This window comes from Vicugna pacos, chromosome 28 (assembly GCF_048564905.1).
Source record: "Vicugna pacos chromosome 28, VicPac4, whole genome shotgun sequence".
NCBI classification, from domain to species: Eukaryota; Metazoa; Chordata; class Mammalia; order Artiodactyla; family Camelidae; genus Vicugna; species Vicugna pacos.
In genome coordinates, this window is record NC_133014.1 from 14909630 (window position 1) to 14923340 (window position 13711).

General features: G+C 43.7%; 1 long non-coding RNA gene across 1 annotated transcript; it reads left to right on the forward strand.

Annotated features, from left to right (window-relative positions):
* LOC140690041 (uncharacterized) lies at positions 1 to 7887 on the forward strand. The gene is made up of 5 exons (XR_012065233.1): positions 1 to 101; positions 538 to 606; positions 860 to 926; positions 5480 to 5657; positions 7489 to 7887. It is a non-coding gene; the product is annotated as an uncharacterized lncRNA (long non-coding RNA).
* The last annotated feature ends 5824 nt before the right edge of the window (positions 7888 to 13711 follow it).

Consider the following 13711-nt stretch of genomic DNA (forward strand, 5'->3'; position numbering starts at 1 on the left):
TTAACTTCGCTGTTGTCTTGATGTCACAATGTTTCCTTGCCCTGGAGTTCCGTCCAGCACCTGTCTACCACCTTCTGGTGTCGCTACTTTGGGCACTGAAGGTAAATTGTATCTTAGTCAGTAGTTTGCTAACGGAACGCCCTTCTTATGTAGTTTTCAGGTCTGCGCTGTGGTTAGCACACCTCGAGCCAGAAGAGCATGGCTTCCCATTCACAATGCTCTTTCCAACAGTTTGACCCTGTGTGGGTGTGACTGTCAGAGCAGCAGACAGCTAGACCTGAGCAGAGAGACGGGGACGCAGGCCACAGGGCAGGACCTGGGCAGAAAGGCGGGGCACAGGCCAAATGCAGGAAACCACACATCATATGAGCACCACGGGTCCCTGGGCAGAGAAAGAAAAGCAAGAACCTCTGGGCTGACAAGGGGCCACACCTTTTGGGGTGATGAGTGGCCTGGAGGCTGACAAAGAAAGGTGGGAAAAGGCAGGAATCTCCAGTGTCTGAATGTAACCTTTTGTCCATTATGCCTTCATCTCAGTAAAATTAGCCTTGCGGATTAGAGGTACCCATCATACACGGACACCATGACACTTCTGATCCAGACTAAGTAAGGACAAAAATCCCTCTTCCCCTTGGGAAGGTGGAATTGGGATGATAATCAGGGAATATGACCCCAAACTCTTTGCTCCCCAATGAATATTCTGCCCTTTCATTTTTACACCCTATGTAATAACCAACTTGCCAGAGAAACACAGGGCAGCCGCTCCCCTGAGCCTGCCCGCTCTCCCCTTGAGGGTGTGCTGTCCATCCCTTAATAAATCCTCACTTTACTTTCTTAACCTCTGCATCTCATCTCTGAGTTCTTTCTGGGACGGAACAAGAACCTGGACACAAGTCACATCCACCGGCAGCACCTCCATTCGGAAGGTATAACAGCATTTACATTTTTTTTAATTTTGTGTCAAACATAGTTTGTGAATTAAAAAAATTAGATTCAGAATAGGAAGTAGAGTGTGCTGTTATTTGTATAAACAGAAACAAAACATGCCTGCATATGGGCGCTGTGTTAATTTGTGTATTAACAGGATCGCTCTGAACAGTGCTGGTCCCTTCGCTGGGAATACTGTGTGACCCAGGCCAGGAACAGAAGCGAGATTTAATTTTCACAGTTTTCACGGTGTACTCATTTCTAATTTGTTAGTTTTATTCCGTATAAATATGTGCATAATTAAACATTTAGTAGGGAAATGTTTGTGACATAGTCAGCCAGATGATGTTGAAAATAGAAAAAAGAAAACGCTACGTGTGTGGGTAAGGTTTTAGATTTTCATTGCCCAGAATCATGCAAAGATTTACATCCATTACTAAGAATTTCAGGCCCATTCAGATTTAGTTTTAACAGGACCCCTGGACCTCCTCAGCAGATCAAATAGATGTGTTTTGCTGACTTCCCCCTCTGTAAATTAACTAAATTCACTCATTTGACAAGTTGTTCTGCCATTCCTTACACGTAGTTCAAGCTTTCATCTCTAGGGGTAGTAAAGTCAAGTCGCTGGTTCATTTAATCTGTACAGACAGCTCTCATGGACAAGTCACCCAAGACTAAATGATTGTCTTTAGTCCATGACGTTCATTACCTAAGCTGTTGTTTGTCTCAAGTCCTTTCTCCATATGGTAAAATCGGACCAAGCACAATAGTGGGAAACGTCAAAAAGAAGCAAGGTTATCCTGATCAAAGATGGAAGAAAAACGCTTTGTGTTAACTCTTCTGTCGGGGGCAGATCGTTCCCAGCAGAGACGTATTTCAGCAGGAACTCAAAAGTTAACTTTTGAGATGATTTATAAAGCGGAGGCAGGTCGTAGCAATCCAGAGTAAATCCACCGAGAAATACTGACAAAGCAACGGCTCCCTGCCCTTTCATCACACCCCGGCGCCCGAATGGGAGCCCGTTCTACTCTGGAGGACACTGTCGGGCTGGACTGCTGGTCTGTGGGGTGCAGTGACAGCTCTGCTGGTGTGAACTCAGTCTCTGCAATGGTTTGCTGTCAGCTGTGAATCTCCGTTCACTGCAGGAGAGCTGTCACCTGCGTGCACCGCTATCGACAACAGATCTTTAGCAGGAGGAGTGAAAGAAAGAAAGCAGGCTCGCCTCGTCGTGACACCTGCAGCTTAAGCTGAGCTGGCGTGGCAGCCAGTGCGGGGGGCTGCGTGGCTGGGCTCCCCACCGCTTCCTTCCACAGAGGGTGAAGTCAGTGACATTTCTTGGGTCAGGCTCCCTTTTGTGCCTCCCATTTCTCCTTGGACACAGGCGCCCCCCATCAATCTAGCTATAAACTGATTCCTGACGTCTCAGGACAGCTCTAAACCCCGGACACAGCGTGATTTCTAACCCTCAGCAAAGCCGGACCTCTGATTACAACCCCAGCCTGCCCCTAAAGCGCGACCACCAGCACCGGTCATGCCCTCTCACCTTTGCAAACTGTGGTCGAAGAGTGAAGGCGTAGGAAGCCCCGCAAAGCTCATTCATACTCACAGGAAAATCACTGAAAGACCAGGAGCACATGACAAAGTAGATATTGCAAAAATAGCTCCAGAAAATGCTTAGTGAAGGTGAATTACTTTAGAATATTCAGAAGAAGGGTTCCCGCTTCTTTATGGCCTAAGAGCTGTAAATGAAACGTAACCCATAGGACCTGCAAGCTCCTACCCAGTTTAAAACAAGCTCAGATTCACCCCTTCCTCTGTGGGTTTTCACAGCAACCTCGGCGACAAGTCAAGTTTTCCAAAAGTGACCCTGAGGCAGAGTTTAAAAGACAGACGTTGGTAGGATAAACGCAGCTCAGAGGAGCGGAGGCAGCAGGGTTGGGCGAGAGGGGAGCCCAGGTGCACAGAAGCCCCCAGCAGCAACTTGGGGCAACCCCCAGGGGGCGCCGGAGCTGAAGCGTCCCGTCGGAGGTGCCTCGTCTTGGCTTTCATTTCCATCAGTCACACAGAGCTGTCCCCAGCAGGACGTGGCCTTGGGTCAGGTGACGGCCAAGGCCGTCTTTGAAGAGGCTGACGGCTGCCTGCAGATACCACTACCCCAAGCAGGGCAACAAGTCTTTCTTTGAAGGAAAATTGAGCAGCCTGTCTCTACATCCATCACAACCTCTCTCTCTCTCTTATTTAATTTATTTTACTAAAAACATTTTTTTTGGTGGGGAGGCAATTAGGTTTCCTTATTTATTTAATTTTAGGGGAGGTACTGGGGATTGAACCCAGGACCCTGTGTGTGCTGAGCATGGCTCTGCCACTTAAGCAGTACCCTCCCCTCCCCACCTCTTTCTCATTTTTTTAATAGAAGTGAGATTAAAAGAAGCTAATGTGTGTAAGCTCTTTTTGCAAGGGGGTAGATCTAGAAACCACAAAAGGGCTTGTGGGTTCTAAGCCCACTATTCCAAGCTGCAGCTTCAGAACTCAGAAAGGTCAGACTCTCTTTACTGGCATCCTATTTAAAACCACTTGCAACTCCCGACGTAAAGACCAACTTCCCTTCTTTCCATCCCAGCGTTCCTCAGGACGTCCGTCATATCGACTTCTTTTCCTTGATCTCAGAATAATCATCTGTGCTCCTTTTTGAAAAAAAAAAAAAGTCCACTACTTGGACATTTCATGTATCTTACCTATTTCTCAATCTCTGAAAGCTCAGCTCAACACTTACTCTTCCCATCTGGTCTTCGATTTCCCCCGATGGCTTATTTTCTTCCCATCACGTGTAACGTACATTTAAGGGTTCCTGTTTCTAACGTGACGCCAGTTTCTCGCCCTACCCCCAGTTTCTATGCTCAGCCTGTTTCTCACGGTGCTCTGCTGATGTAGAAACTTGCAAGTGACATGCTCTTTTCTCCTGTTGACTTCTTTTCTTGATGCTCAGTCTTCTTTCCCTTGCTTTTCACATCCCTGCATCCATCTTTCACTGCCCCCTCTCACCGACTCCTCAATTCTCCAGCCTCTTCTCTGAAGATGGAAATCTCCCCCTCCTCTTCTGGTCTCCTGTTTCTTAATTGGTGTTGCTCCAGTGGTGAGTTCATTTTCACCTACGTCTCAAGATAGGATGGCATTTTGTAGTGCGTGGCAGGAATTTACAGCTTACTGTTATCCAGATTAAGTTAATTTCCAAACAGTAGTCTAGTAATCTGACTATACATTGAACCAACAATACACTTTAATTGTTTAATGCCTTTAACATCATTGAGTTGTTTCCCAGCATTTTATCTTCCACTTATCAAAATCTTAATTATTTTTTAAACACCGCAAAATCCCATATCAGTTATTTTATTCATTGATTTCAATTTAGTGTGTATATAATGATCTTATCAGATCCTTGTAAATTTATCATCTTGTACTCACCAGTGTATATGGAATATTGAAGGCATTAAAAATGTTTGTTCAGTGACTTAGATAAAACAGCATTGATTCAGTGGCCATGTGGAAATGCTTTTGACTGACATGAAATTAAGTGTGCAACAAGTATTTCTAAAGTGCCTGAGCTAGTGACAGAGGACACAAAAAACAAGGAGGTTTGCCCCTCTGGAATGCATGCTCTGGAGGCAGATGTAACTTCTAATTATTCAGAGCTTAAACGTGCAGTGTTTTGCATTCTTTCCCATTGTGTAATTTTGATGTTATGCCCTCAGTTTTATGTAAGATCTTTCTCTGTCCATATTGGAAGGCACACACACATACAGACACAGCATCTACACACACATTCCCTTTTATGATACATGTTGTTCATAAAAATAATTGGATGGTGCTTCAACATGTATTGCACAATACAAATAAAACAGGTAAAATCAGTCGTCGACTCTGAGCGCAAGGAATATTGTGGTGAACTGTTCTAGCAGCCTTCTCTGCATACTGCTGAATATTTTTAAAAAATAGTGTCAAAGTTGGTTTATTAAATAGTAAAATGATTGAATAAGTATTTTTTAAATAACAGAAGAGCTAATGAGCAAATTTTCAAAATTGTCAAGAAACATAAAATCATCAAACATAACAATGTATTATACACAGAGTTGCTCTAAACCAAGCAGATGGCCAGTTATTTCTCCAGCAAAAATGAGATTATTCAGATCAGCAAAGAACTGCATCCGGGGTCTGCGCCCACGGCGAGCCACGTGCAAGTCCCAGCAAAATGGAGAGAAGGGCGTTGGGAGACTGCAGTGAACAAGAGCCCATGGCTTCCGTTGGCCGAGACCTCATTGCCGGAGCTCTGGCCGGGCGAGAAGGGGAATCTTTCTTCTTCGTGTTGGACTCTGTCCCATGGGGCATGAGACATCCCCTTTCTGGTCTCCTAACTTTATTTAATTGAAGTTTCTGTTTATTGAATTTCTACAACACATACACACACATACATGCATATATACATTATTTATTTGTATATTTTATGGCTCAGTTTGCTCTCCCTGTAAAAGTTAAAATATGTGTTTATCTTCTCCAGTAGCAGAATGCAAATACGAATATCCTGTCTTCAAAGGCAGTAACTCAAGCAGGGGACAGGGCTGCACAGCAAGCGAACCGGCTCCCCCAGACACTCCCGACAGTCGTGCGTGAAAGATGAAGCCGTCATGCCGGGGAAGCACTGGGAGACCCGTCTGGGGTTTATGAGCTGTTCTCACGTGAGTGCACAGCGCTGGTAGGGACTTGCATGACAACCACTGGTGGACGGGACCGGAGCGAGGGTATATTGTCATGGGATTCGGCCAGCCAGGGCGCGGCGGAACAGAACTTACCAGAGAGCAAGGAGGAAGACACTAACAGAGTTTATTAGTCTGTACGCCACAGCGGGCCACAGAGGAGAGGTGTCTGTGTGCCCCAAGGGTCGGCTGCTGAGGTCTTTTATAAGGGAGGGTAACTTTAACTCCTTGCTCTTACGTGACATCAGGCACAAAAGGGGTCAGAGGGTGCGTGGTCAGCTGGTGCACAATTCTTTGATTGGCTGATGCTGAGACGGGGAAGGGAAGGGCTCGTGAAAGGGCGGGGCTAGGGATTTTGGCAGGGGGCTGTGACCAGTCCTGGGGGCCGGGCTCCCGAGCACTGTACGGATGACCATCATCTCAGCTAAGGCAGGTGTGTGTCAGGAAAGCAAAGTTCTTTGTTACCTTCAAAGGGCAGCCGCTGGGCACCTGAGGGGCCTTGGGGCAGGAATCTGCCCGACGTCTGGGGACCCCACATACGTGAGATGTGAACGCTGCCTTAATGAATTTCCAACCCAGTGAAGGAGATCAGTGGAGCCTCTTTGTTTTGATCCTACTGAGTTTCTGGTCTCAGGTGAAGAGTCTCTGTAACACCCTAAGCATTGTCACCTCCGCTACGTTCACTTTATGTTTCTCTGAGTCAAATGCAGATCTTGAAGTGATTCTGCCAGTTCTTCATAATGTAGGTCCAGAGTTGTCAAATGCCCCTTGGCTTTTATTTGAGAGCTTTTAAAAATACAGACATCTGGGCCCAAAGCCAAAGACTTCTAGCCCCAGGTTTGCCAGCAGTGAGCTGTAGCTCCTGGGCAGTGTGGTTGCCTGCAGCACCCCTTGGCCTCGGCGTTCCGTCCTGCAGAACAAAACTGCTCTTTCACAATAGGTGGGAGGGGCCAAGAGAACAACAGCCTTTTACAATACTTCTAATAATTCCATAATATTCGCTTGGTGTGGTTTCACTTCCTTCCAGAATCAGCTTTTAAGAAAAATCTTGAATGTGATTCTATTTCATTGGAATCAACCTGTGCTTTTATGTACTTATTCTAGTTTGTCATTGCAGTAAGACTGGTAGTCAATCAAGGATACTTCGTTGTAAGGAAAAAACCATCCTCCTACATGGCAATTAGTTCGTAACGGTCCCTCTGTAATGATACCCCAGGTTAGTGATGAAACACTTCCAAATAAACACTGCCTCTCTGTCGAGTGTATTTAACTGGCTTTCACAAAGAGCCGTGCGTTTCAAGACGCTGACTTCCATTGACCGTGGCAGATGGGTTTGGATTCTTTGTTACATTTCACCAGATTTGCACTGGGAGCAGCTGCAGGAGTTCCCGAAACATCCTTGTGCCTACATCCCGGACCAAAGCAAAAAGTGAGCCGTCACTGAGGCGCTCGGCAGTTAGCGCGCCACGCCAGACGACAGGGAACACTGTCTCTCAGCCCAGGACTACCTTTCTTCTTTGGGGTGACCTTTTTCCTTTCAGACAAGTTCCTTGATGGTTCCTGACATTTGGAACAAAATTTAAAAAAATCAATAAATAAAATCTCAAAAAGGTCAAAAGTTTTCTAAAATCATGTCGTGTAAAACGTTCAGATCTTGCTAAGCGACAGCTGATGGAGCTGTAGGTGCTGTGAGATGCAGACACACTTCCCTTTGCATTAATGCAACATTAAGCTGGTTCCGGTTTAAAAGGCTGGAATGCAAAGAGATATTGTTCCCATAGCATCAACCACTTTTTTTTTTCATTCTCTGTAGATGATTTGTGAGATGAGTAACCTGCCAGCTAAAAATAAACTCAAGTGCCCAAAGGATTATGGAAGGAAAACCGGCATTGTGACAACCTAAGCCCTCAGCATCTACCTACAAGAAGCAAGGACTAACGTTAGTTCAGTTCAGCTCACAGTTTTTGTTGTGCGTCTGTCACTCAACATTTACCAATTCCAACAACAACAGGAGGAAATATTTTTCTCCTGAGTTTCTAGTATGGATCGTTCTCCATTAAGCTAGCACAACTCCTGCTTCAGTACAAAAATCGCTAAAGGGGGACTGATTATCAGCTAGTCTGTAAAGTAAACGGCACATTTTGATTTACACTCTCTTCTCATCCAGGCAGTCAGTTCATTCAGCAAAATCAAAAGGGTTTTTTCTAACAGGCATTGCATTCGTTTGTCCATTCATTTGCTGGGCACGTAAAGGTTAGATGCTTAAAGGATGAAACGATCAACGAAAGGACGAACACCCCCAAAGGGAGAGGGAGGGAGAGCATCGATTATTCACCGTACAGCACCATATAAATTTAAAGTGGCCTCTGGCCACCTTCCGTAATGCCCTCGGTGAAGCACGATAGAGGCCTTCACCCTGCTTGGGCAAGTGGCTGCTGCCCTGGCCCGCTAAGCCAGAGCGTCATGGGTGTCAGGGAAACACCTGGGTCTGCAGGTGTGTGACTCCAGAGGCACGAGGAATGCTGCCAATAGAAAGAAACTTCAGGGCTACAGATGAGGAAACTGGCTCGGAGACACGGCCCAGCTGCTCCGAAGGCAGAACTGGCAGTAGGAACCAGATCTTTTGAATTTCAGGCCGTAGAAGAGAGAAGAAATACGTTGGGTCTGGGGACAGTGGAACATAAAGAAGTTACACTGGGATGACAGGCCAAAATGCTGAGCTGGGTTGGAGGGAAAGTCTGACTGGCCTGTTTATTTTCAAGGCCATTCTTTTTTCACGAACGTGATTGATTCGTAGTGTGATGAGAGAGAGGATGTGAAGAGGGAGAGTGATCTGGGAGAGGAGTTTATAGGCATGAAAGAAAACAAGAATGGAGAAGGGAAACGCTACGTGTTGCAAGCAGGGTAGATCTAAGAGCAGTGATGGCTCTGGACATGAAATATTTTATTCAGTTATGTGAATTAATCCATTAAGTTTATTTTTTACTTTTTTAGTTTATCATTCTATTTCTGGTTTGCTTCTGAGGTGAAAGAAATGGAATGCAGACGAAATCATCAAGGAAAGGTGAGGAAAAGGAAGAAAAGGCTTTTTTTTTTTATTGCAACTCTTGATTCCATTTCTGAGGCTAATTTAATTCTTCATTCATCAGCGCTTAGTAATGTGGCTTTTTATTAGACGTTCCATATATGCATCCATTCATGTATTTTTAAACCATCAGGAGGGACTTCCAAGCCTCTTTCAGACAAGTTTAGAAAGGTTCAAAATAAATAACTCTCAGTGGGAGTAATTTTGGGTACTGGAGGAACAGTTTCTTAGAATTACCTGCTGAGTTTTTTTTTTTTTTAATTTGAATAGCATCTCCCCCCGGCAAATCCTGGGAGCCTCCTCCCCATCACCTCTTGTCAGTGGCTCTCATGTCTCTGATGATCTGCTGTTACCTCTGGAAGTAAATAAGGCCTTTAGGTATATGGGGGAAGAAAAATTACTTAGAACCTAGCTGAACTGTACAGTTACGAATTGAAGCCTTTATGTTGTTGTGGTTGTTCTGAATTCAACATCATGTGAATGAAAAATGTTTCCTGCCGTATCAGTAAGCAAAGGATGCTGTGGCCATCGAGTCATCAGCCACCACTGCCACACCTGAGCATAAGCGGAGGGAACTCAGGATGCAGACGAGCAGGCAGCCCGGCCTCTGCGGCCACCCCTAGCAGTGCCCCTGCGGGAACTCAGGGTGTGGAAGCACAGGACCCTGGCCCTGGACAGCTAGGTGCGCATCAAAGGAGTGATCTCAGTGAGTGCAGACCTTTGCACCGTCCCACACACAGAAAAGCACTGGGCTCCTTAACTGAGCCATCTGGCTTTCTTTAATGAACAATAATCGTTTACTGTTCTAACTACCTCGTCTTTGCTGCAAAAGCTCCTATACATCCTGGCCCCTCCCTTGCCTCTTCAGAGCGGTCTCTCAGAGCGATCTGAGAGGCTGCCTGCCAGGCTCAAGTCCAAGGCTCAGAAAGTCCAACCAATAAAACGTAACTTTCAGCTTTTAGGCTGTGCTTTTTTTTTTTTTTTTTTTTTTTTTAGTCGGCAGTTTAAACAAACAAAAACACCAACGAAATCATAAAACTTCAAAATAATTGGTTTGATTTCTTTTTCTTTGAATAATTTTCACTGTCATTGTATTTGTAAGACTAGTTTAAAGAGTTTTAAAAAGAATGAAATGCAGATACCTTTTATTAAGTGATGCTCAAACCATCTCCTTCTGGCTTTTATGAAAAAAAAAAGCACAGCATAACAGCAGTTTTGTGTTCTTAATAATTTGTTCTAAGAATAATACAAATGAGTCAAGCAGGACAACTTTAAGTGGATAGAAGATGGAGATAAATGGGTCCATTGGTGAATATATACTGAATTGGATGGGAATAATTTCCTAAGTTCCAGCTGCTTTCGCCGTGTCAAAAGGTGAGCCTACCATTGTCAAAAAGGAGCCAGCAATGCAGGTGTAAATGTAAAATCTTATCTTCGAAAATACTGGCAATTAAATCACAGCTTTAAAACAATTATGCTGTTATACAAAGCATGCCTGCGGGCCATGTAGGGACTGCAGGGTACCAGTTCTTAACCTCTGTGTTAAGAAAATACAATGGCTTTCCTTTACTTTTTTCTCATCTTGATTCTTACAAGTGGCTTCCTAATTTGAGTTACTTACGTGGCAATAGGTATGTATGGATCCCAGGATGATTCCATTCAAAGTTGACTGAAGGAGAAAAAGACTTGCTCTGGTCCTAAGCAATGAGTCCTGATTTTTTTAGGTGGTGGTTTTTTTAATCCAAGCCAAAATGTTTCAAAATAAATTTTGAGGCCTCATCAATGTCAAGAACATTCCAACAAAACAACTAATTAAAATGCCAAATACAATTACCATAATTAAGAGTTTAAACACCTTTTATTAAAACATGAGCAGTCCTTTGAATTTATAAAAAGGGGTTCTTAACAGTGATCACAACAAAAACTTCTTCCAACCATTTCTTCGTGATTTTCATGTTTTTCTCACAGACAAGTGACAGTTTCGACACCATAACTGTTTAGAGGACTCCGTTTTAAAACTTCTGAAGATGTCACTGCAGATTGATAGCCCTCAGTCAGGGGCAACTTTGTCTTTCCCACTTCCAGTGAAATCTGCCAAGTGAGGACGGAAGGGGTTGCTACTCTCATCAACCTCTACTGGGCAGAGGCCAGCGCTTCTGTTAAATTTCCTGCGCTGCACAGAACGGTCCCTTCACCAAAGAATTATGGAGCCCAGAAGGACAACGGTGCAGAGGCTGAAACACTGCTTATGCAGAATTGGTCCTCCATTGACAGGAAAGGTTAAAGTCAGCACAAATTTCAAGAAGCCAGCTGCTGGCATTTGCGCCCTTGCCCTTCCATGTCCGTGATCAGCATTCCTCCGCCGCATCACCTTCCCTGTCTGCGGACCATTCTCATGCTTCCAACGGGCTTGTAATAGGATTACTCCACTGACGTCTAAAAGCAGGTCCAAACCAAGAAAACATTGCCAGCTGTAAGTCAGGCCTAAACGGATGCGGACCCCTTCCAGATAGCAAATGTGCATATGAATGGTCTTACTAAACTATGAATCTACAATTAATGAATAATTGAAACTATTATCGAATGAATGAAATAATAAGGAAACAATCTTCGAGTCCTTTTTTCATTATGGAAGTGAAATTCACATAACGAAAGTTGGCCATTTAAAAAAGTGAGCAATTTAGTAGAATATAGTAAATTAACAATGGTATCCAATCACTACCTTTATCTAGTTCCAAAACGTTTATCACCCCAAAGCAGACCCCGTACCCACGAAGCAGCCGCTTCCCGTGTCCTCCCCCACCCGACCCCCAGCCAGCCTCAGGCAGCGCCAGTCTGCACTGTGTCTGTATTCTGGATGCTTCATACAAACGGCATCATACCATACGCCGCCGTCTGCCGATGGCTCATTTCGGTTACCGTGTTCTTGAGGCTTATTCACGTTGTCACATACCTCTGTATACCATTCATTTTTATAGCTGAATAATTTTATATTTTATGGCTATACCACAATTTCTTCATCCGTTCTTCCACTGATAAAAAGTCGGGCTGTTTACAGGTTTTGGCTATTGTGAACCATGCTGCTATTTACCTGTGTGTACAGGTTGGTTTTTTTTTTGTTTTTGTTTTTTTTGACTACTTGTTTTTGGTTCTTTTGGTTACATACTAAGATGTGAAATTGTTCAACCATATGGTAATTTTACTTTTAACTTGTTGAGAAACTGCCACACTGTTTTCTACAGGGCTGAAACCACCCCCACCCGCAATGTATGAGGGTTCCAATTGTCCACGTCCTTGTTAACACTTCGAATTTTCTATAATTCGGACGAGACCCATCCTGGTGGGTAATACCTCCTTTTGTTTTGATATATATTTTCCTATTGACTAACTGCTGCCCATTTGTCTGTCTTCTTTTGAGAAGTGTTTATTCATGTCTTTTGTTCATTTTTAAGAAGGTTGTTTGTCTTTTTGTTCTTGAGTTGTAAGTGTTCTTTATATATTCTGGACACTATACACTTATAAGATACATAATTTGCAAATATTTTCTGCCATTAAAAAGGTTGTCTATCCACTTTTTTATACCTTTTGACAAATGTATATTTTTTAAATTTTGATAAAGTCCAGTTCATCTATTTCTCCTTTTGTTGCCCGTGCTTTTGGTATCACATCTAAGAATCCATCACCAGACTCAAGGTCGTGGTAATTTACCCCTGTGTTTCTTTACAAGGATCTCGTGGCTTCGGATCTTATATTTAGGTCACTTATCCATTTTGGGTTAGTTTCTGTATATGGCATGAGGGAGGGGTCCAGCTGTTCCCTTTTGCATGTGGATATGCAAGTTTCTAACGGTCGAAAGGACTGCTCTTTCCTCATTGAATAGATGGCACTTGTGTCAAAATTAATTGGCCAGAGATATAGGGGTTCATTTCTGGACTCTCAGTTCTATCCCATAGAACCGTATGTCTGTCTTAAGCCAATGCCACACTGTTTTGGTTACGGTAGATTTACAGTAAGTGTGAAACCAGGAAGTGTGAGGTGAGACTTTTATACGCACAGCGCTGTGTGAGGTACTGTGTAAAAATTAAAACAAAGAAAAACTTAATACCTGTCTTTTTGGGGAAACTACATACAAATAAATTTTAAAATATTAATGCAAGACAGCATATAGCTAAATACCAAAGTGTGTTGTTCACATATTGAAAATTATAGAGTCAGAGGATGGAAGTCGTAGTTCGCCAGAGGGGTGATGGTCTCATGGATGGAGTCGGAAGTCATGTCCCCCTCCAAGGAAAATTTATGTGATGAAAGAAGGAACGTGGGTTAAAATGTTTGTGACTGTTTACGTTTCACTTTCTCCGTATCTTTTCTAGCTCATCATGACCTGCTGTTAGTCTGGCTTTTATGTACTAGGAATCTGACAAATAAATTACAGGAAATCTAGCTTCTCTTGAGCCGTGCAGACAGTTGAGTAGTGCTGAGTTTTAGAAGCTAAAGATCAGTGAAGATTGCCATTGTTGATAGAACAACCAGGAGTGCCTCCCCATCAGGCCCTAAGTCACTCTTCACGACCCTCATTCTTGGGGAGGGTAGAGCCCAAGTGGCAGAGCGCATGCTTAGCATGTACAAGGCCCTGGGTTCAGTCCCCCACACTTCCTCAAAAATAAATAAATAAACCTAACTACCTCCTCCCCCAAATTAAAACAAATATTAGCATATTTTAAATAAAATACTAAAAAATACTCTCATTCTTCTCTGGCTTTGCTGGCCGCACTGGGTGTCCCCCCAGTTTCCTTCTGTAATTACTCTTCTTGCTTTGCAGCACTGCTTCATGCACACTCTCTGATTCCAACACGGCATAGTAAGAGAGCAGGTGTCTACACATGCAAGCTACAATGATCAGTGAATTTGCTAAAAAAAAAAATCATCACCAAACTCGACCTCCCCCAATAAT